This window comes from Eutrema salsugineum, unplaced genomic scaffold (assembly GCF_000478725.1).
Source record: "Eutrema salsugineum unplaced genomic scaffold, Eutsalg1_0 scaffold_4, whole genome shotgun sequence".
In the NCBI taxonomy this organism is placed as follows: Eukaryota; Viridiplantae; Streptophyta; class Magnoliopsida; order Brassicales; family Brassicaceae; genus Eutrema; species Eutrema salsugineum.
Window position 1 is genome coordinate 11864919 of NW_006256686.1, and position 25232 is coordinate 11890150.

General features: G+C 42.0%; 1 non-coding gene across 1 annotated transcript; it reads right to left on the reverse strand.

The window, feature by feature from the left end:
* Nucleotides 1-5247: 5247 nt before the first annotated feature.
* On the reverse strand, nucleotides 5248-5354 carry LOC112085017. Its single transcript, XR_002898660.1, has one exon. It is a non-coding gene; the product is annotated as a small nucleolar RNA R71 (small nucleolar RNA).
* Nucleotides 5355-25232: the final 19878 nt, after the last annotated feature.

The following is a 25232-nucleotide window of genomic DNA, read 5'->3' on the forward strand; positions in this document are numbered from 1 at the left end:
CTAGAACAAAAACGGTTTAGTGGGGGTTTGGTAGTGTGTTTAAAATGTAAAAACGAAATATCAAAAGAGAATACGGGAATTCAATTGCGTAATAACTAAACTTAATGAAAATGACTAAAAATGAGAAAAACGGATATACTAATTGCTTAAATGAAAATCTACTAAAAAGGAAAGACAATATTGAACTAAAGCTTGAAATAAAAACGGTGTAAATCAATGGAAAACAAGGCGTTGGAGTTCAGGGAAGTTTTCTCAGGGGTACGAACGATTCAAAACATTGCTAGAGAGTAAATTGGTAAGATCTTAGCTTAAACTTTTCGAACTGGAGTCACGGATGTATGAATACGCCACTGTCGTGATCATAGACAACTATCTCTCTCAACCCTGACCAGTAGGTTTCCACTCTGGCCCTGGAAGAGTAGAGTTGCATTATGTTTAAGATTCGTCCTAGTTCACAAATCGCCCATAGGTAGGTTTCCACTCCTATGTTTGTTTTGCTCTCCCAAACTAGATCTGATACCTGATGAACACTTTCGTGTCACCAAGAAACTTGATCAGATTGTAGTTCATGACGCTACTCTCATGCAGTAAAAAACAAATTCAGAAGAAAATTTTCTAAGATTCGGCTCAAAAGCCAATGGAATCCTCATCGAACATATAAATCCCCATCGAAAATCCCTTAATCCCAACAATAAAACTACTCAGACATAATGAACAAAATCAAAGACATAATATTAAGAAGTAGAATAGAAACCGAAATTGAAAAAGAAAGAACAAGGGTTCAAGAGAACAAATCTCTCTCTCCCTAAAAGCTAAAGGAAAAACAATAAGAATATGAAGTAAATATTTCAGTGGTGATCGGTTACTCGATTTAGGGTTCCTAAGACATGTATTTATAGTGCTCAAGACCTCTCTGGACGTCACTTAGGGTTTCTCCAAATGTGGGCTTCAGAAATGGGCTTTTTGGGCTCGGAGGTTGATGGCCGCGGTCAGGAGTGCTCTGACCGCGGGGAATGAGTGGTTTTCCGCGGTCGGGATGTTCCTGACCGCGGGAAATTGCTTGTTGGCCGCGGGTGGAAGTGCTTGCTGGCTGGTTTACGGGACATCTTGCTCTTCGCGTATCTTTTGATTGAACCGTTGGATTGCCAAGCTGTAAAGTGCACTGGAAAGCTGATACTTCCATCTTTAAGGTCTCCAAATTTGAGCTGGATCAGACGGTGAGAAGGCCTTCAATCAGGGGTGAACTTCTGACGGTTTGACTCTGAGCTGAAATCTAGTTTTCTATCCATTTTGTTAAGCTTTTCCCTAAGTTACCTGAAAAGAGTCTTGGAACTACAAATACTAGAAAAACGTAATAAAAGTATTTCTAAATGATCCATAAAAGTGGTCAAAATACGGTGTTATCAACTCCCCCATACTTAAACCTTTGTTTGTCCTCAAACAAAGCAAAGCCTAAACTGGTTAAGTGAAAACAAAAATAGGGAATGCACAAATCTCATAGACATGAACACCTAAACTAGGACCAAAGATAGTGCATCAATCCACAACTTAGTCTAGAAAATTCTCACCAATGCACAAGAGATACTAGTCCACTTTTTCCGTCATGCAAAACTTAAACAATCGAAAATCTTGATTCCAGTCAACTAGCTCTCTACATTCATTAAGTTCAATAGTGAGTTCTCATTAAAGACATCATCCAGGGTAGACGGCGTTTGGCATTAATGATATATTCATAAATTGCATCATTTTATGTACATATTCTAGTCCAAATCATGTCTCATTTGCATGCATTTTAGGTCTTTAAGCATTGTTTTAGGACTTAGGAGATTGCATTAGGTCCAAGAGAGTTTTGCATGTTTTGGAGTGTTAAACAGGTGCTTTTGGAGTTTATTTGGAGTGGAGGATGTGATTCAGATGAAGAAATGGAGTTGAAATGATCAAAAATGGTGAAAAGGTGCAATTTTGGGTTTCTCGGCAAAATGATGTACTGATGGCCGAAGATTCTCGGCCAAAATCCTTCCCGCGGGTAGCTTTCTCGGCCAAAATCACGTACCGCGGTCAAGTCTCTCGGCCAAAAATACCGGGTGCAGATACATTTCCGAAATCGCGTCACCGGAAGCTCTTGCCGGCCGATTCAGCTTACAGGGTCTTAAGAAAAGTTGGAGATACTTGCGTCAAGAACCCAGGGCAGGTTGAATCAGGGCATTTGGAGCACTGAGCTGAAAGATACAGTCACCGGAAGACAGACCTCTCTCGCATCCATTCCGGAGCAATCCGATACTCCTGAATGATCGCCTGTCCAGGGGAACCTTCCGGTCCGATTCAGTTGTCGGGTGCTGCATAAAAGTTGGATAGGATTGGATCACGGTTCCATAGCAAGTGAAATCATGGAATTCGGACGCGTGAGCAGAAAGTTAAGCTCGTCGGAAAAACTCCTGTCTCGCTGCCGTTTTGGACCGGGCCGATGAGCTCCAAAGAATGCGAAGGACGGTGCACTTCCAGGCCGATTCAGTTTCCGGGGCCTTCATGAGAATCGGAGACATTTGAGTACTCTCTCCAGAACGTCCAAGATCATTCAATTCTGAGCTATGAGCAGGAAGATACGGTTTCCGGAATGGACACATGTCTAGACGCCTCTCTCTGATTGTGTAAATGCACCGCAAAGATGAGCCCTCCAGGAAGCCTTCCACTTCCCAAGAACCGAAGCTTCCTTCATAAAAGTTGGATATATATGAGTCAGCTGTTCTCTGCAACCGGAATCACTCAATTCGGACAAGTATCTTAGAAGTTACACTCTCTGGAATGCGAAGTGGTCCAAGCTGCTCTGAATGCTGCGAGAAAGCCTTGCGACTTTGTTAACTCGCAGGCCTGAAGACGAATGCCTGGAAATTGATGCTGCGAGTTGAGAAGTGCGGGTAAGCTATCAATGGATGAGGTCTGAGGCTCCCGAGCAAGAAAATTGCTAAGTCCACAATACTGCGACTTGGGCATGCTACCTGGGAGACACTAGAACCAAGCCGCATGATCACTCGCAATTTACTCCGACTTAAGCCTGCGACCTGGGACTAGGGATGACCAAGTCGCACAGGTACGTTCCCCAGAAACCGCCTTGGTCCTGCGAGTTGAAGAAGAAGAAGATTAAGCTGCACAAAGACTCGCAAAACACTCCTACTTGGGTGTGCGGCTAAGACAAAGCGATTTAAGTCTCACAAGATAAGTTCTTCATCTACTGCGACTTGGGCATGCTACCTGGGAGACACTGGACCAACCCGCAGTAATTCCACTTTACCTACTAAAGCCGGGTCAGGACCCGGTTTGTTCCGGGCTGACCCGGTTCATTAGCACTTAGTATATATAGCTTTTTGGAGAAAAACCCTAGATATGTTATCTTCTCTCTTAGTTTCTCTCTAGTTTTCTTTCCTTTTTAGTGTAAAAAACGTTTTTGATTAAGAGATATCTTGCTGATTTAATCATCCAAAGCTGTTTCTTATCAATTACTCATCTCATCTAAACTCCTAATCATGATCAACATCACCTCTTGCAAAGGAAATGGTATGTTCTTCATGATTAGTGAGTAGTCATATTTTTAAACTTCTAGGTGTGTAGATTAGGGTGCTTAGATGTTTGATTTGTGATGTTTAGGGTTTAGATTCTCATTTCATTTCCTTAGTTAGCTGCTCCTAATGCCAGATTTCCTTGGGAAAGTGAAATCTGGGTTCATAGGCATTTCATGCACCAAAAGTGTTTGATGAAATGCCTGAAAGGGCTAACTTAAGGGTTTATGTTTTAAATGCCATGGGAATGTTTGTTTGAAGCATAAATGACATATTAGAACTGTTTCTTAATGCTCATTAGTTCATATTTCACAAATGAGAATTTGGTTTGAAAGTGGATTAGTGTAGAGATTAATGCCTTCATGAGAGGATTAGTCTAGATTAGAGTTCTAAGTTGAAATGTTTGAGATCATGTGATTGCTTGTTATGTCTTTCTGTATAAGATTCAGTCTTCTTGGTTGAGAGATTGTTTGGTCACTTATTAGGCTTGATGCATTATGCTTGTTGATTGCTTGATTATATCTAATGGTTGTTAGACTTGATTAAGTGATTAGCAAAGGGATTATTGTCATGGGAATGAATTAATCTGATTAAGAAGCCTAGACTAAAGAGTAGCAAGTGTTGCATTATGTTCTTAGCATCATGAATCAATATCTAAAGCACCCTAATCAATGATCACATCTAGAGGTTTATCTTTTATCATTTGCTTAATCATCATCACTTTGTTTTGTTTGCTTGTTTAGTAGTTCATTAATCATTGCTTGTTTGTTTCTTGTTTATGCTTTCTTGTTGCTGGTTTCACCAAACTCATCTTTTATTCAGCTTGACTTAAGAACTTGTCACATAAACTAGTTTTTAGCAAACACACATTTGGATTGATACCCTTTGTACTACAAGTGACATAAGGGATTGATAACCCTTATTAAGGCCTTGAAAACCTTAGTTATCAATTGGCGCCGTTGCCGTATTGTGTGGGGATTGTTAGCATTAGTTTCTGATATAGTTTTTGAGATCAAGTTTATTTTGTTTTACTGATCATCTTTCAAGCTCTGTCTTTGTTTTCAGGTTTATGATCACAAGAAGCCAAGCCAGAAGACAAAGAGAAAGAGCTGTTCACTTGGAGAGGTTAGGAATGAATCAGCAAGTTGGGAATGAGCATCAGGCTCAAGAAGCTGATCACGGTCAAAGAGCTGGTAATGGGATTGGAATTCAGGCTCAAGAGGCTCAGGTCCATCAAGGACACGCTCAGGGTAACCAGAACCAAGACAAACCTCAGGTTAATCCACCACAGCCCCACCCAAACCCACCCATACATCATCAGCCTCCACCAGTCTTTGTTGGTGAGAATGACCGAGCTTATGCACACCAGCATGGAGCAGGAATCAGGCCACCTCCTGTCCAAAACAACAACTTTGAGGTGAAGGCATCTTTAATCAATATGGTTCAGAATCAGAAGTTCCATGGCTTACCTATGGAGGATCCCTTGGAGCATTTGGATCAGTTTGACAGAATTTGTGATCTCACTAAGATCAATGGGGTATCTGAAGACAGTTTCAAACTGAGATTGTTCCCATTCAGCCTTGGAGATAAGGCACATCAGTGGGAAAAGAACCTCCCAAGAGGATCCATCCACACATGGGAGCAATGCAAGATTGCCTTTCTATCCAAGTTCTTCTCTTCATCAAGAACAGCAAGGTTAAGAAATGAAATCTCAAGTTTCATTCAGAAGAACCATGAATCATTTTGTGAGGCTTGGGAAAGATTTAGAGGGTATACCTTGCAATGCCCTCACCATGGCTTCTCAGATGCTCAGCTGCTAAGTACCTTCTACAGAGGTGCTTTACCAAAGGTCACACTACTCTTGGACACGGCTTCAAATGGTAATTTCATGACCAAGGAAGTCAATGATGCCATGATCCTAGTGGAGAATGTAGCTCAGAGTGATGAGCTTTATGGATCAGACTTTGAAAGGAATTCAAGAGGAGCTGTGAGTGCTGAAGAGGAAAGGACAAGGAAAGACATCAAGTCTCTCAATGAGAAGCTAGACACACTTCTCTTAGCTTCTCATCAGTCAGCCAACTTTGTTAGAGATGTGAATCATGTGTTTCAAGACACATTTCAAAGGGAAGACAACACAACTGAGGTGAACTTTGTAGGTGGCCAACAAGGTTACCAAAAGGGCTTTACCTACTACAAGAATCCCCCAAACCAGAACTTCTATCCTCAAAACACTCAACAACAAGGTTTTGTCCCTCCCCAACAACAAAGTCTCCAACAGAACTCAGAGAATAAGGATCAAGAAGTGCAGAACCTGCTCCAGGAAATCCTCAAAGGTCAAGCAAGTGGTGCCATGGACTTTAACAAGAAAATGGCAGAGATTAACAACAAGGTGGATTGCAGTTATTCTGATCTTCTATCTCAGCTTTCAACCTTGGCTTCCAAAGTCAAGACTCTAGAGAACAACAAGGGCCACTGCAGTTCTCAAGCTCAAAGATCTTTACCAGGGACATCAGTAGCACATCCAACAGAATACTGCAATGCCATCCTCTCAAATGATGAGAATCATGCTGCTGTCAAAGAAATTGAGGATCTTCTCCATGGCAATGTCTCAAGTGAAAAGTTCCTAACACAAGATGATGAGGACGCCATCATAGAGGAGTTTGACTTCCTGTTCTGTGATCTCAATGAGGACATTGAGAAAGAAGGTGGGGAGGCAGCTTGTTTTGATATGAAACAGAATGATTCTGAGATTGCTGAAGGAAAGGATCAGAGAATGGTTCAAGGAAGGACATCTGATGGAGTCTCTAGCACTGGCTCAACAAGGGTGAAACCCAAATCTATTCCCAAGCTAGGCAACCCAGGAAAGTTCTCCATCTCATGCTCTCTTGGAAATTTGAAAGTGGACAATGCTTTGTGTGATTCTGGATCAAGCATCAGTGTAATGTCTTTAGACATGGTGGATAGACTAGGGATCAAGAGTCTTAAGCATCACCCCATGTCAATGACCTTTGGAGATTCATCCTCAAAGAAACCATATGGAATCCTTGAAGACTACCCATTGAAAATTGGTGAATGCATAGTTCCAACAGATTTTGTAGTTATGAAGATGAAGAAGACAAAAGAGCTACCTCTTTTGCTTGGAACTCCATTTCTGAACACCACAGGAGCAAGGATGGACTTTGATACTCAAAGAGTGGTGCTTGCTAAGGTAGATGATGAAGTATCTTATCCTCTTAAGCCTCCTCTTGCTGGGTTTTGTGGAGTTATATCTGATGATTCTGATGAGTTGAAACACTATGGGATGAAGTATATGGGGAGTATTGGAACTATAGAATAAAGCTCAACCCCTTGCATCTGTTGAGAGAAAGAAAGAATCCCTAATAAGACCTGATCTTGAGTTTGAAGGGGATTTCTTTAGTGATGATGAAGCTTGCTTGGAATCTCTATCTCCTACACCAAGTGAGAAGGAGATCAGCAGCAACAAAGGCAATGGCTCAGGGTATCAAGACAAGAACCCACCAAGAACCAGGCCATTCACTCTTGAGTCATCTTCTCAGGTCTTAACTCTCACTCCTTGGAAGTTTGTTGGTGGAGCTGTTGAATACAAGGTTAAAGGCAATGGAAGATCAAGACCATTTGCCAAAGTCAGAGCTATCCTCACACCAGAGTTCATAGACAAAGGATCTGATGGTGTCCAAGAGCTGATGAACAAGGACCTCATGCTTGAATTCATGGACAAGACCTGGAGCATCAAAGCTCCTCCTCTCCCTTACTAAAAAGAGTGTAAGAAGTCAAAATTAGTGACTTTAAACAAAGTGCTCTTGGGAGACACCCCAAGCTCATCCTTGTATATAATCTTTTTAATCTTTTCTCTCATTTCTTTTTATGTTTTAGGATCTTTTGATGGGTTTTGTGAGTTGGTCTCAGGTTCTAGGTTGTTTTTGGAGGACATAGCCCAGTGATAAATGAAATGGAGCATGTGAGAGGGCTGAGAGAAGTGTTTAAGGTCTGAAAAACTTGGAGGACGCCTGAGTGCTACCTGGGTGTGCGGCTTGGATAAAGAAAAGACTAACTCACAGCAGGACCCGCAATCTACACCGAGTTGGTCGTGCTACCTGGTGTCCGCACAAAAGAGAGGAAAGGCCAAGGTGACTAAGTGCTGAGTCCTGCGAGTTGGTTGTGCTAGCTGGTGTCCAAGAGCCCAGGCCGCAGTAAGACTCGTAATTCACACCGGCCTGGGCGTGCGAGAAAGAAACAAAAAGGACCAGGCCGCATAAGATCAAGAAGAAGCCTGCGGAGTTTAAGTCCAAAAGTCTGCGAGTTGGTCCAAGACAAGTCCATGCCGCACAAGGGAGTTCAGGCCAAGCCAAACCCATCTCCGGTGATGTCTGGCCTCATCTGGTGCAGATACTCACTCCCCTTTTTGCATAAGAACCACACCAGGTATCACTCCAAACACTTGTAAATGAGCATTTAGCATTTTTCTTTATCTTTTGCATTTCATATTTGTTTTTTCCTCTTTCTCATGCTTTTATAACACAAGGGACTGTGTTATCTAAGTGTGGGGGAGGGGTTTTGTGTTTACTAATCATGTTTATTCTGCTCTTATTTTCCTTTTCACTTTGAGTCTCATTTTGCATTCATCTAAGTGCATATAAAAACCAAAAAAACGGAAAAATCTGAAAAATTTTCACAAAAAAATGCTCATGTAGTTGCATTCACATTTTAGGTTGAGTCTAGTTTTCATTTTCATATAGGTGGCATCATATGCAAATGGGAGTAATGATAGGTTCTTTCCTTGAGAGTACATCACTTTGAGAATTTGGATTAAATATGCTTGTGAAATGATTTCTGTGCTTGCAAGGCTTGAAATGATTTGAATCTGAGAAGCAAGTTTGAATTGAACTCAACTCTAATAAGTGAAAACCCTGAACTTGACTTGAAATTATCATTTGGTGCATTGTTTGAATAAGCTTGTGGATACCAATATACATATTTGAGCTAGAATTCTGTTTTTACCATCCTCTTCCTTAGCTCAAATAGCTGAGTCCACATCTGGATCAGTTTTCCTCACCTTGAACCCATCCTTCCTTCAAGCCAAATATTTGTGTGTGATTGAAAGGCCACCTTGGATCAAACTTAGCAGAAAGTGTTAGGTTTAGAGCGACAAGGGCAAGTCTCATTGAGTGTTAGGTTCCATCATCAAGGAGCTTAGAGATTTGGTGAGAACTAAGTGTGGGGGAATACTTGTTGGTGAGTGGAAAAAGGAGAGATGAGTGGAAATAAAAGAACAATGGTGAGAACTAGGGGATAGAAAAAGAAAAGAAATCAGTCTTGGAGTTTTGAGTCAAAGAAAGTGAGCTCTAGTGTTTTGAAAAGAAAAAGTCTTGGATTAGTATAGGGGTTAATACCTTCATGAGAGGATTAACCTAGATTAGAGTTCTTAATCATTTGAATCATGTCTCATCATTGTCATTAGCATTTCTAGTTTAGCACCAAAGCACCCTAACCAACTATCATGTCTTGAATCTCATGCCTCCATCATATCATATTCATATCATTTGTCATTGTCACTAGTCTTTAGTCCTGTTTAAGTTTGTAGTTGTCTTTAGATAATCAAAACCACTCTTGTTTGCTTGAATTAAGAACCTGATTACATAGCTTAGTGTCTATCACCACATTCTTGGATTGATAAACCCCTTGTACTACAAGACAGGGGATTGATAACCTCTACAAAGAGCCTTGAAAACTCTTAGTTATCAATTAAAGGGCTATTTAAGTGGTGGAGTTAAAGTGTTTTTGGGTTACCTGAAGATCTGGAGGATGCAAGATAATATGCAAAACAGCAAGAGAGATAAGGACCTGTTGATGACCACAGTTTTCAGTCACTTCTTCTTGCCAAATGTTGTTGCATAATCCTTCCTCTTTTGTTGTAAACAGCTGTTCCCCCAGACTTAGATTCTTTCCGGGAATCAGAAAACAATCTCCAAAACTCCATAAAATCAAACTCCAGTTGCCTTGGGACTTAAAATTCGACCTCTCTAGACTCTCTAAGGCTTTTATTTCCTTTCTTTTCTTATTTTCGGATTTTTTTTTTTTTTTTTGGAAAGGAAATGCCTTTTAAAGAGAGAGACTAGAGGACGAGATTGTACCAAAATTTGAGATTTTTCTAAGGCAAACTGAGCTTCCTCTTGTGTTGAATCCTTCCGGAAACTTTTCCGGCAAATCGCAGGTCTCTGTCCTTGGTGACTGAGAATTGCATTGTTCCTCTTTCTCTCCAACGTTTTTGCACTTATCTGCATATAAGACAATAGAAAACAAGAGCGCATGTGGTTTGAAAGAGGATTGATTAAGGTGGGGAACTAGCTAAAGATGAACTAGCCATTCAGGATCAACAGAGAGTTGTAAAAGGATAAAGGAGTCCTGAATGTATGATTCGTTTCCCTGATCTAATGCTTCAATGAGAAAATTAAGTCCAAATTATGTCCAATTAAAACAGAGCTAGTGTATCCCTTCATCTAAATCGAAATCATTCAAATTCCTCTGGGATACTTCGTTTTAAATGTGCTTAGCTACCGCCTAGTCTAGTCCTAAATCATGAATGAGCATGTCACTAGGAACAGTCTAAAGCACACAGTCAACTATCACTGATTCATGTTCACCATTCCCTTTAAAACGTATTTTGTTTTGAAAACCGATTAGAAAAACTTTAAGGAAAATGCAAAAAATGTAGATAATGCAAGACTCATGAAAGAAAGGTGGTTAGAAAGGGATGAAATCCTCCCCCATACTTAAATCACACTGTCCTCAGAGTGAAACAAGTCGAGATTGGATGAGAAAAATGCATAGATAATCGAATTGGTAAGGACAAAGAGAACTTACCTGGATCCGGGATGCTGATGGAGATGAACCGGATTCATTCGAAGGGGTTTGGGAAGGTGGTTGGTGGTGATGAAGGTGGTGGAGGGTGATGAATGAGGTGGAGGGTGATTGGTGAGGTGAAATGAGGTGAAAAGGGTGGTTTGGGTCGGGTTTGGATGTCAACGACCAAGTGCCGCGGTCAGGGGCTGCACGACCGCGGCAAACAAGTACTTGGCCGCAGTCATATTCACGCGACCGCGGTCGATGAGTAGTTTCCCGCGGTCAGAACGTCTGCGACCGCGGGGGCTTATTTCGCGGCCTCTTCCTGCTTCTCCTTGGTTCCTGCTGGGCCGAGCAGTCAGGTACCATACTTCTTTTTGGGTTTTTTTCTGGTTTTTTAATTTTTTTGGCCTTTTGTTTTATAAGAAACACCTGAAACTAAGAAAAAGAAAAAGATCAAAAGAAAAAGAAAGAAAAATTCTAAAGAAAACAATACCTAAATGGGTTGCCTCCCATTAAGCGCTTTTGTTTTAGGTCGTTTAGCTCGACTTTTGGTGTTGGACGTGACTTATTCCAATGAAGAAGACCTTGTCCTGAGACAAGTCTTTTTCGACATCTCCTTGCTTTGCTTAGCAGGTTCTTCGTCACTCCAAAGTTCTTCTTCAAACTATTCTGTTGCAGAACGTTTTCCTGCTTTGCTGTTGTATGGAACAGCTTCTGTGAAGACATCTTTGTCGATATTAGCAAATGAAATCCTCCAGTTTGGCCAGTCCATTATAGCTCCGGAAGTTGCTATAAAAGACCATCCGAGAATCACTGGATAGGTTGCATCTCTCGTTTCGACAATGTAGAAGTCGACAGGCACTATGCAATCTCCTATTCTCAAAGGAATTTCATGAGCTATTCCTTGAGGTGTTGCATTTGAATCATCAGCTAGACTAATCTTTGCTCTAGTCCTGCGCACGTGTCTAATACCAAGTCTCAAAGCAATTGCCTTGGACATCATGTTAAGACAAGCTCCAGAATCACATAGCACGTTTTTAAACATTTCTCCTCTAATAGAACAAGAGATAAGAAACTGACCTACACCTTCGATTTTATGAAGTGTTCGAACAGGTTTACCTCTTCTGGCATGATTGAACAAGTTCTCTATCTCAGGGATTGATTCTTTTCTCTCACAGAAGTAGTGGCCTATCATGAAGTCCTTGCAAGCTCTGGCAAACGTGATTCCTTCAGGTAAATTTCGAACCACATCATTGAATTCGTCGAGCTTCTCCTTGCTGATTTTGTTGGTGTAGTGGCTGCACTCTTCCGGTCTTTGGAGGTGGATTGAATAAACAGCAGCATCAGGTGATGTTCTGGGAAAAGTCAGACGTCTGGCCCTCCCAAAGTAGGTTCGAATATCCTCCTTTGTCTCCTTGCTGTACCTAAAGAAAACTTGCAAACAACCAAGATGCCATATATCATCGAAGCCTGTGTAAAGAGGGATTGATTTCACAAACTTGTTGAATTCAATGAGCCTTTCTCTGGAGATTGGTGCTCCTAATTCCACCATTTTGTCTGGATTCCCTCCTTCTATGAACAGACGATAGTCTTCATCTTCGAGGTAGTGCCCTTCATATTCATCCTCATATGCTAAGACTATGTTGCAAGGGAGTACCTCATTTTCTTCTTGATATGTTTTGGAGCTGATAGCATACACCGTTTGCTCCTGAAGAGGGGTTTTGACCATCCCAGCAGATGTATCAAATGAGCATTGACCTGTAGGAGTAGAAAAGGGCTGAAAGGTATCTGAAGGAGTGCTGGCCGCGGGTAGAAGCTTCACGGCCGCGGGTGAAGAGGGCTTGCCGCGGTCAGGATGCTCACGACCGCGGCTGGAAGCTTGTTGGCCGCGGTCACGTGAGTTCCGACCACGGAAATGAGGCTCCGAGTTGTTTCCTCAGTTTCGTCTGCTCCTTTGCCATCTGAACTGATTTCTGCACCTTCTAACTCTGTCTTCTCCTCTTTTAGGCTAAGATCTTCGATGAGGAGCGTCGAACCATTCGTTTCACGTCCTTGCATAAGCTTATCGACCTTCTCTTCGATTTCATCGAGGGTATAGACTACTTTGCCCACGGTTGAGTCTATCGCCTCTGGTTTCTCTTGAACCTTGTGTACTCCATCCCAAATCTCTTCCACGTTAGAATAGGTTTGGTTGTTATGGTAGTTAATAGTCTCTTCTGCTTCACCAAGTTTGATCTCTAAGGTGCGGATGCTCCAACCGGCTTTGCGAATGCGAACTTCGTGTGCTCCAACTCGTTCTTCGATTGCTTCCATCCTCTCCTGGACGGTTTCAGCACCTTCGTTTAGTTGGCTTTCGATGGTCTTGACTTGAGCTGAAAGATTTTCAAGCTTTCTGTTAAAGCGCATTGACAAGTCGTCAATTTTCTCGTCAATTGTGGATCTTGTTTGAACGTCGAGTAAGTGCGAGACCGCCAATTCTAGTAGTTCCAATCTGTGAATGGGTAGGACGTTTTCATTCTTGTGAGGCAAACGACGAGCAGGCTGTTCAGGGTTGGTCATTTGAGGTGCGTAGGGCTCCTTCTGGAACGTTCTGTTGTCTTCGCTTTGAGTTTTTTTCGTAGAGATCGCGTAGATGCTTCTCTCTGCGTCTGGTGGCTTGAGGAGTGTTATAGAAACCTTCCTCATTTTGTATATTTTGATGTATAGGATCCATATCTTCTGAAATGGAAACAAAATAACTGAAAAATGGAAAATTGCAGAAAAGGGGGTTCTAGAGTCGATTTACTAACCTTTCTCGGGGTTTTGCAGAAAAGAAAACGCATGCCTTCCCCGGAAACGGCGCCAAAAACTTGATGGTGACTTCATGTGTGGTGTCGAGGGTTGTCAAGTTTTACCCTAATTGAAATCAATAGCCGTAAGTGCACAGCTGATCGATTGTAGTACTTAGGGATCAAATCCACAGGGAAGGAGGATCTTTTCCTGCCAAAAGCCTTTGAAATAAGATTAAAGTAAGGAAGTCTAGAACAAAAACGGTTTAGTGGGGATTTGATAGTGTGTTTACAATGTAAAAACGAAATATTAAAAGAGAATACGGGAATTAAATTGCGTAATAACTAAACTTAACGAAAATGACTAAAAATGAGAAAAACGGATATTCTAATTGCTTAAATGAAAATCTACTAAAAAGGAAAGACAATATTGAACTAAAGCTTGAAATAAAAACGGTGTAAATCAATGGAAAAAAAGGCGTTGGGGTTCAGGGAAGTTTTCTCTGGGGTACGAACGATTCAAAACATTGCTAGAGAGTAAAATTGGTAAGATCTTAGCTTAAACTTTTCGAACTGGAGTCACGGACGTATGAATACGCCACTGTCGTGATCATAGACAACTATCTCTCTCAACCCTGACAAGTAGGTTTCCACTCTGGCCCTGGAAGAGTAGAGATGCATTATGTTTAAGTCCACTATGTTTGTTTTGCTCTCCCAAACTAGATCTGATACCTGATGAACACTTTCGTGTCACCAAGCATCTGGATCAGATTGTAGTTCATGACGCTACTCTCATGCAGTAAAAACGAATTCAGAAGAAAAAGTTCTAAGACTCGGCTCAAAAGCCAATGGAATCCTCATCGAACATATAGATCCCCATCGAAAATCCCTTAATCCCAACAATAAAACTACTCAGACATAATGAACAAAATCAAAGGCATAATATTAAGAAGTAGAATAGAAACCGAAATTGAAGAATAAAGAACAAGGGTTCAAGAGAACAAATCTCTCTCTCCCTAAAAGCTAAAGCAAAAACAATAAGAATATGAAGTAAATATTTCGGTGGTGATCGGTTACTCGATTTAGGGTTCCTAAGACATGTATTTATAGTGCTCAAGACCTCTCTGGACGTAACTTAGGGTTTCTCCAAATGTGGGCTTCAGAAATGGGCTTTTGGGGCTCGGAGGTTGATGGCCGCGGTCGGGAGTGCTCTGACAGTGGGGAATGAGTGGTTTGCCGCTGTCGGGATGCTCCTGACCGCGGGAAATTGCTTGTTGGCCGCGGGTGGAAGTGCTTGCCGGCTGGTTTACGGGACATCTTGCTCTTCGCGTATCTTTTGATTGAACCGTTGGATTGCCAAGCTGTAAAGTACACTGGAAAGCTGATACTTCCATCTTTAAGGTCCCCAAATTTGAGCTGGATCAGACGGTGAGAAGGCCTTCAATCAGGGGTGAACTTCTGACGGTTTAACTCTGAGCTGAAATCTGGTTTTCTATCCATTTTGTTAAGCTTTTCCCTAAGTGACCTGAAAAGAGTCTTGGAACTACAAATACTAGAAAAAGGTAATAAAAGTACTTAAAAGCAATTAAAAACATAGAAAAAGTATTTCAAAACGATCCATAAAAGTGGTCAAAATACGGTGTTATCAATCCCCAGGGGAATGGACAAGCCAAAGCAGCCAACAAAACGATTCAAGACGGTCTGAAAAAGAGGCTCGACGCACCGGACAATGGGCAAATGAACTCGAAGGAGTCCTTTGGTCGCACCGGACAACTCCGCGCCGAGCCACTGGAGAAACTCCGGTTGCTCTAGTCTATGGAACGGAGTGCGTAATTCCCCCCGAGGTGGATTTCCCAGGGATTCGACGAAGAGTTCTGCCAGGACAGGAGGACTTGAATCACTTAATGATGCTGGACGAACTCGACCTGGTCAACGAAAGGTGCGACCAGGCTCTAATCCGAATCATGAACTACCAACAAGCAACAGAGAGATACTACAACAAAAACGTCCGAAGTCGAAGATTTAAAGAAGGAGAGCTTGTCCTTCGAAAAGTGTTCCAAAACACTGCCGAGAGGAATGCAGGAAAGCTCGGAGCAAATTGGGAAGGTCCTTACAAGATTACAAAAGTAGTTTGTCCAGGAGTCTATGAACTTGCGACGGTAGCTGACGAAGCTATTACAAGATCGTGGAATGCAATGCACCTAAAGAAGTATTATCACTAAGGCGACAACACGATCAACATGAACTACGGGACGGCTTGACCCCTGCAAAGGGTACTGATAACTAAGAGTTGTCAAGGCTCTTTGTAGAGGTTATCAATCCCCTGACTTGTAGTACAAGGGGTTTATCAATCCATATGTGGTGTTAGACACTAAACTATGTGATCAAATTCTTAATTCAAGCAAACAAGAGTGGTTTTAATTAACTAATGACAACTACAAACTTAAAAACAGGATTAAAGACTAAAGATGAACTAAACAATGACAAGTTATATGAATATGATATGATGGAGGCATGAGATTCTAGACATGATAGTTGGTTAGGGGGCTTTGGTGCTAAACTAGGAATGCTAATGACAATGATGAAACATGATTCAAAGGACTAAGAACTCTAATCTAGGTTAATCCTCTCATGAAGGTATTAACCCCTATACTAATCCATTTTCAAACCATATCATCATTTGTGAAATATGAATCAGCATGCATTAATAAACAGTTCTAATGATCATTCAAGCAAATAACAATACATCATCATGCAGCAAATGCTTAAACCTCTAATACAGCTCTTTCAGGAATTTCATCAAACACTTTTGGTGCATGAAATTCCCAGAATCTAGATCTCAAGTGATATGCAGGGATCTAGCATAGAGAACAGCTGTTTAGAGAGATGAATCAATGACTCTAGCCCTAACACTCCTAATCTAACACTTTAGCACCCTAACCTACACATCTAGAACCTCATTAAGGTGACTACTCACTAATTATACTAATCTCTCTTAAACCTTTGCAAGTTGAGAAGATTGGCATGATTAATGATGATAAATAGAGATGGAGATGATAGATTAAGGGGAAAACACTCTTCAAATCGATATTAAACTCAAAAGCAAGGTATTAACAAGTGGTCTTTCACAAAAAGGGAAAAAGAGACTAAAAATAGGATAAAGTCTCTCCAAATTAGGTCTAAAAAGTATTTATAGAAGCTTTGGACGAACCGGGTCAACCCGGAACAAACCGGGTAGTGACCCGGCCTTGGTGGGTAAAGAATGAGTTTGCCACGGTCTAGCAAGTTTGGGTCAAGCCGTGGCAAGTGGTCGTGTCAATCGCCAAAAGAACGCACAAAGTTGCCACGGTCAGATGTGAAGCCGTGATGCATGGCCGTATCAAACACCAAAAGTATGTGCAAGGTTGCCACGGCCAAGTCTAGACCGTGGCGTGGAGACCGTGTCAAACGCCGAGAAGTTGCACAAAGTTGCCACGGCCAAGTCTTAAACCGTGGCATAGAGACCGTGTCAAGTGCCGAATGTTTGCACAAAGTTGCCACGGCTAAGTCCTAAGCCGTGGCATGGAGACCGTGTCAAGTGCCGAATGTGAGTAAAGTCCTTCCGCGGCCAAATGTTACTTTGCTACGGTCAAGTGTAGACCGTGGCATGAAGATCGTGTCAAACGCCGAAGGATTGCAATTAAGTGCCACAGTCAGGTGTGGACCGTGGCATTCCATCGTGCCATCTTTCCCTTAGCAAAATTTCAAAGCCAAGATAGGTGTTATCAATCTCGCATCGTTCAGGGCTATTCGGACCACTTCGCGTTCAGGGAAGCGTAACCTCTAAGATATTTGTCCGCATTGTGTGCTTCCGGTTTCAGAGGACAGAAGACTCATATATCTTCAACTTTGGTGAAGGAAGCTTCGGTGCTTGGGAAGTGGAAAGTATCCTGGAGGGCTCATCTTCGCAGTACATTTACACGATCAGAGAAAGGCGTCTAGACATGTGTCCATTCCGGAGACGTTATCGTCTTGCTCATAGCTCCGAATTGAATGATCTTGGACGTTCTGGAAAGAGGACTCCATCATCTAGGATTCCGATGAAGACCCCGTAAACTGAATCGGTCTAGAATTGCACCGTCTTTCGCATTCTTCGGAGCTCATCGGCTTGGTCTAAAACGGCAGCGAGACAGGAGTTTCTTCCGACGAGCTTAACTTTCTGCTCACGCATCCTAATTCCAATCTTCTCCAACTTTGATGAAGCACCCGACAGCTGAATCGGACTGGACGGTTCCCCGGACAGGCGATTTCGAAAACGTGTCTGCACCCAGAGATTTTGGCCGAGAAATTCATTAGCCGGTACGCGTTTTAGACGAGGGATCCACCCGCGGTACGTGAGAATGGCCTAGAAAACCTTCCTGCGGTACGTGAGGATGGCCGAGAACCTCCAAAAACCCATTTTTGCCATTTTTCAAACCTTGATCACCATTTCTCTTCCTGGATCCATCTCCTCAACTCCAAATAGCTCCAAATACACGTAAACACTCAAAACATGCAAAAACTCATTGGGACCTAACGCAACTCCTAAGTCCTAAAACAAACCCTAAGGACCTAAAATGCATGAAATAAGACATGATTTGGAGTGAAATATGAAACCTAAATGATGCAAATTATGAACATATCAACTCCCCCACACTTGTCCTTTGCTTGTCCTCAAGCAAACAAGAACAAATGAGAGAGAGAGGTTGAATGCATGGGAGTTCACATTTCCTTTTTGAGAGAAGTGATCACAATGTGAATTCAAGTTCATGCTCAATTATGCAATGCAAAGCCATACTCAGATATATATTAACTCAGCAAGGAATCTCCACAAGTTCTTCTCTCTCTCAACTCTTTCACATTCATTAAGCTTTTATCAGGTGAATCTCATGATGCAATTTTAAAACAAGCTGGCTTGGCTAGGGAGAGGCTATGAGATTAAAATGATCTCATCAGTGTTCAAGCGGGTTTAATGCAGCAAAGGGATCTCTCTATGAATGATCAAACTTTGGCAGAATGGTAAAGGTAAAAAGCAACCTATGCATACAAGGGCAAAGACTCATCACACCCCACCCTCTACTCAAAGCTTTCTCACTTGCTCACTCTCTCAAGAACCTCACTTTTCACACTTATTTTCCTCTCACTAGGAGACTTACTTTTGCACTTTCACTCTCAAGTCTTGGAGTTCAAACTTTACACAGCTCTTTTTCTTTTGCAACCTCTAGCCTCTTTTTTTTTCTTCTTTCTTTTCAAAACATTTGAGCTCTTTGGCTTCTTTTCTTTTCCTTTTACTTAGAGGCTAGACTCTTTCTTTTCAACACACCAGAGCTCACTTTCTTTAACTCAAAACTCCAAGACTGATTTCTTTTTCTTCCATTCCCCTAGCTATTTCCACTTTCTCTTTTCCACTCATCTCACCGTTTTCCACTCACCAACAAGTCTTTTCCCCCACACTTATTCCTTGCCAACACTCTCAGTTCCTTGATGTTGGAACACAGCACTCAATGAGACCTGCCCTTGTCGCTCTAAACCTAACACTTTCTGCTAAGTTTGATCCAAGGTGGCTTTTCAATTCACACACAAACATTGGCTTGAAAGAAGGATGGGTTCAAGGTGAGGGAACTGATCCATGATGCGGATTCAGCTACTTGAGCTAAGGAAAAAGGGTGGTAAAAACAATGGTTCTAGCTCAAGTATGTATATCGGTACCCACAAACTTTTTCAAACTATGCATCAAAAGATATTTTCAAGTCAAGTTCAAGGTTCCCACTTAATTAGAGTTGAGTTCAATTCAAACTTGCTTCTCAGATTCAGATCATTTCAGACTTTGCAAGCACAGAAAAAGATTCTCAAAGTGATGTACTCTCTAGAAAACCTATCATTAATCCTTGCAAGATGCAACCTACATGAACATGCAATCTAGACTCAATCCTAAAAATGAGAATGGAACTACATGATCATTTTTTTGTGAAACTTTTTTCAGATTTTTCAATTTTTTTTGGTTTTTGTATGCACTTAGATGAGACTACATGAATATGCAACTAGAATGTGACTCAAGACTCAAAGTGTAAAATAAGAACAGAGAAAACATGATTAGTAAAAGATGAAACTCCTCCCCCACACTTAAATAACACAGTCCCTTGTGTTATAAAAGCATGAGAAAGGAGTTAAAAACAAAGCAAACAAGTAAAATGCAAAGAGTAAAAGAAAATCTACATGCATATGTACAGAGTTTGGAGTGTTTACCTCAATCACTGAGGTCTGATCCCAGGTAGTGGGATGGGTTGGAGGTGGAACATGATGGAGTTGAGTATCTAGGTGGGCTGCTCTCAGGTGATTCTGGTAGGAACGCTGTGGCCGGGTTCACCCAGTCTTCTTTCCCTGGTGGTAACACAAGGTCATGAGCGGTTGAGCTTTCTCCCACATCTTCTCTTGCATCTTGTTTGGTTGAGGTGGCTGGAGCTGTGAGTTTTTTAACCTTCTTCTTAAGTTGCCTAACACAGTCAACGAGCTTGTGGATCGTTTTGTCTTGCCATTTGCACCATTTCTGAAGGCTGTTAACTCTGGAATACAGCTTCCTTGTGTGATAATCAGGCTCACCCCAAAAGTAAGGATCAAAGTGGTACCGGCCTGCTCCCATCCTTCTTTCAAAATCTCTTGGCTCCTCATTCTCACAACCGGCGGTCCTAGTTGTGCTCTGCTCTTCAACTGGCTCTTTACCCTTGGAACTTGCAGTCCTCTTGCATTTGCGAATTGGAGGGTGAGTGGCTGGGTTGTAGAGCTGATCCTTTAGAACAATAAAGGAGACATTGTGCCTTTCTGTGAGGGTGGTGATGGCTGGGTGTGGCAACAGAACTTGGACTTTCTCATCTTGTAAGAGCTTGAAAGTGTACAAGAACTTTTCACCATTGCTTTCTTTTAAGAACCCAACCTTGGTGAGGGTAGCTTCATCAATCAACTCAGGCTTGACCTCAACATCATCAAAGACAAACCCCTTGCTTTCAAAATCTTTGTCACTAACCATCCATTGTGCAACTTAGTGAGCTTCTGCCTCTTACCCTCACTCCAAGCAATGTCTTTGTAGATCAGCATATGGTGTGCCAAGAATGCACCACCAGTAGGGATGTAGTGTGGGAGATGAAATTCTCTCTTGCTCTTCAAATGACTGATGAGAGGATGTAGACCCATTTCCAGTAGTTCCATGTCAGCTAGATACACCACACCATCATTGTGCTTGGTAAAGAACATTTAGCAAAGCACTTTGTGAGCATAGCGGATGGCTGGGTTTCTTATCCATGAACTCTTGCATCTTCATCCTCTGAAGCTCCCAAAATCAATTGTATCCCACAGGTCAGTAATCATGTGATCAGGGTATGTGAACTTCAATGTCTCATCTTGTGTAGGTCTTGAGAAGGCAAAGATCTCATCTAATTCCTTGAAGCTCACATGGTATTGTGTACCATTGATTGTGAACTCTTTGTGCCCAAGACCATTTCCCTCCATGATCCTCTGATCTCTTCGGCCATATCCACAAACTTCAAGGGATGCAAGGAACTCTTGTGTTACACCATCATGAGCCACATCTTTCATCTCAAAGAATCCACCAAATCCCATGTTGTTAAAAATGAGCTGAACCTCTTCAAGAATCCCCATATTTTTCAACAGCTCCATGTCAGGAACTTGGTTTGCAGCACCTTTACATTCTTGAACACAGCAAAGTAGTCATCAAAAGTTGGTTCTTTGTCCTCAGGTTCTGGTTTTCTTTTTGCTTTCTTAACCGGCTGCAATGCTACTTCAGGATCACTCTCTGTTTCTTCTTCATCCTCAGCCACAGCCACCTCTTTTCCTTTCCTCTGAACAGCTCCAACCAGCACCAGTTCTTTACCAGAACTCCTTGAAGTAGAAGCCTTGGTTTTCTTTGGTGCAGCCACATTCTTTGCTTTCTTCTCAGCTGGGTTCTTTGGCTTCCTTTGTTTCTTTTGTTTCTTGAAAACTTTATGGCCAAAAGGTATAATCTGATCCTTTGAAGCTCCAGCTTTTCCTTTTTTTTGATTTCTCCATGGCTGCTGTTCTTTTTGTTCCTCCCATCCTGCATTTTCTCAAATAGCTGTGAGCACCAAAACAAGAGAATAACAAAAGTTTTCCAAAAATTCACCAAGTTCATGTGTGGCACAGATCATTTTCACTAGAAAAGAATGTGTCTTAAGCTGGTTAAAAACTCGGTAAAATCAAAGCAATGGCAAGAAGCAATGCACACAAAGAGTTCAGCTTGAAACACAATTTCTAGAAAAAATCGAGATACTTGATGAATTTCAAGAAATTTCTCAAAAAATTCCAAGAACAGATTATTCTCAAGCAAGATCCATGCATTTCCTATCCATTCTACTTGCTCAATATTCACAAAATGATTCCAAGTTATCAAGAGGCCTATTAAAATCGATTCCATTTGTTTCCTGTTCATGAACAGTACACTAAGACATGGAAAATGTGAGTTTTAACAGACGAAGTACTTTGGAATCTTCAAGTTTCGAGTGAAAAATGAATGTGCAGCAAGAAACTAGACAGGATTACGAGTTTAATGCAGTTGGAATTCCACAATTTGGTTCATGAACGAGCGAGATATGAGTGTTTAAAGTTCAAGAAATGGTAAGAAAGGGAGCAAACTCGTGTGAAGAAGAAGGCTAGGTGGGGAACAGCTGTATGGCGCGTCTTTGACTGGTCAACGTCCGTACGGTCAACGATTTTCAAAAATTTTGCCTCGCCATCGTTGACCGTGGCACATGACCGTGTCAAAACCCGAGTATGCATGCTTTCTTTGCCGCGACCTGGTTGTTCCGTGCCTCTTGACCGTGGCAAACCCCGAAGATCTGCTTTTTTTTCCAACCTGTGCCACGGTCAAATCTTCTTCCCGTGGCAAACTCCTCGTGGCAAGCACCGAGCCTCGGTCACTTCCTCTTTTTCCCTGCCACGGCCAGATCTTTAACCGTGCCTTCTGAACCGTGTCAAAGTCCGAACATTGGCTCATTTCTTTTTGCTTTGCCACGGCCAGATCTTTAACCGTACCCTTTAACCGTGTCAAAGTCCGAACCCTCGTCTTTCCAAACATATTTTGCCACGGCCAGCTTGCGGTCCCGTGTCTTCCGACCGTGTCAAAACCCGTATCCAGGTTCATTCCACTTGCCTTTGCCGCGGCCGCCTGTTGTTCTGTGTCCATTGACCATGGCAAACACCGAACAATTGCATCTTTTGCCACAAACACGCCTAAGACCGTGATTCCACCCTCGTGGCATAGCTAAAAAGCTTGCCACGCCTTGTTATCTGACCGTGGCCGGTGACCATGCTCAGGGCCGAGCATAAGTTACTGTCCATTCCTCCATCCCTTTTCATCTTGCATTCACTTGCCAAGGGTTCAAACTCAAACCTGTAACCTGTAGACACTAAACAAACCCATCAAACCATCCTAAAACATAAAAAAGAAAGAAATCAAAAGATCAAAAGCATATTTACAAAAGATAAGCTTGGGGTGTCTCCCAAGAGCACTTTGTTTAAAGTCTCTAAGTTTGACTTTGGAAACCTGCTTAACAGGCTGGTGGTGGATCAAGAAGGGGAACTGATGTAGCTTCCTCCTTCTTTTGTGAAACCAGATAGTGCTTGATCCTTTGGCCATTTACCACAAACTCTTGACCATTCTTTCCTTCTAACACAACAGCTCCATATGGCCTGACTTCAAGAACTTTAAAGGGACCAGACCATCTAGACTTAAGTTTTCCAGGAAACAACTTAAGCCTAGAGTTGAACAGCAACACCAGATCACCATCCTTGAACTCTCTTTTCAGAATCTTTTGATCATGCAGAGCTTTGGTCTTCTCTTTATAAATCTTTGGAGTTGAATGACCCTTTTCTCTTGAGCTGTCTTGATATCAAAGTTCAGCAACTTCACAGCCCACAAAGCCTTGTACTCCAACTCAACAGGAAGGTGGCAGCTCTTCCCATATAGCAGATTGAAATGTGATGTCCCAATAGGAGTTTTAAAGGCAGTCCTATAAGCCCACAATGCATCATCTATCCTTTTGCTCCAATCTTTTCTGCTTGAGCTAACAGTCCTCTCAAGAATGGCTTTGATCTGTCTATTAGATACTTCAACCTGGCCACTAGTTTGAGGATGATAAGGAGTAGCTACCTTGTGTTTCACTCCATGCTTTCTCAGTAATCCTTCCAAGGTCTTGTTCACCAAATGAGATCCTCCATCAGAGATAACAACCCTGGGTACTCCAAATCTTGGGAAGATAATGCTCTTGAACAACTTCACGACTACCTTGGAATCATTGGTAGGGGAAGCAATGGCTTCAACCCATTTGGACACATAGTCCACAGCAACAAGTATATACTGATTCCCATAGGATGAAATGAAGGGCCCCATAAAGTCAATTCCCCAGCAATCAAAGATCTCAACCTCTAAAATTGGGTTTTGAGGCATCTCACTCCTCTTTGATATGTTCACATGCCTCTGACAGGCATCACATGCTGAAACAACTAGCTGAGCATCTTTGAACATTGTGGGCCACCAAAACCCACTCTGAAGAACCTTGGCCACAGTCTTGAATGTTCCCATGTGACCCTCAAAAGCTGAACCATGACACTCTTGCAACACAGGTTGCATCTCCTCCTCAGCAAGACACCTTCTATACAGCTGATCTTTTTTCAGGACATAGAGGTAAGGCTCATCCCAATGGTATCTTTGGACATCTCTGAAGAACTTCTTGCTGTGTTAAGCATCTAATTCAGGTGGTTCCACTCCATAGGCAAGATAGTTCATTATATCAGCAAACCAGGGCATCCTTTTCTCTTGAATGCTATCCACTTCTTCAAACTCCAAGTAAGAGTGGAGCACCATCAATGATTCCTCAGGAAGGCTGTCATTAAGAGGGACTTCAGAGTCTATTCTTAACCTAGAGAGATGGTCTGCAGCTCCATTCTCTATACCCTTTTTATCTTGTACTTCCATATCAATCTCCTGAAGTAGAAGTACCCATCTCAATAGTCTTGGCTTAGCATCTTTCTTGGTCATCAGACACCTGAGGGCTGCATGATCAGTATACACAATGACTTTTGATCCCACCAGGTAGCTTCTGAATTTATCAAAGGCAAAGAATATTGCCAGCATTTCCTTCTCAGTGGTAGCATACTTCTCTTGTGCAGAGTCAAGTGTTCTACTGGCATAGTAGATAACATGTAACTTCTTGTCTTTCCTTTGGCCAAGTACTGCTCCAACTGCAAAATCAGATGCATCTGTCATAACCTCAAAAGGAAGGGACCAGTCTGGGGCTTGGACAATTGGTGCACTGACTAATCCATCCTTGATCATCTTGAAGGCCTCTTCACATTCAGCATCAAAGATGAAATCCACTTCTTTACACAACAGCCTGGTCAAGGGCCTGGCAATTCTTGTGAAGTCTTTGATAAATCTTCTGTAAAATCCTGCATGCCCAAGGAAACTCCTTATCCCTTTGACTGAAGTGGGAGTTTGCAGATTCACCATCACTTCCACCTTTGCTCTGTCAACCTCTATGCCCTTCTCAGATATCTTGTGCCCAAGAACTATTCCTTCATGCACCATGAAGTGGCATTTCTCCCAATTCAACACCAAGTTATGCTGCTCACATCTCTCCAAGACCTGTGACAAATTAGAGAGACAATCCGAGAAGGAGGAGCCATAGACACTAAAATCATCCATGAACACCTCCACCTTCTCTTCAATTATGTCAGAGAATATATGCATCATGCAACGTTGAAATGTGGCAGGGGCATTACAGAGACCAAAAGGCATTCACCTGTATGTAAATGTGCCATAAGGGCATGTGAATGTTGCTTTCTCTTGATCTCGGGGATCTATGGGAATTTGGAAGAACCCCGAGTACCCATCGAGAAAACAAAAGAAGGGGTAGTTTGCAAGCCTCTCTAACATCTGATCAATGAAAGGTAAAGGAAAATGATCCTTCCTAGAGGCTGCATTGAGCTATCTATAGTC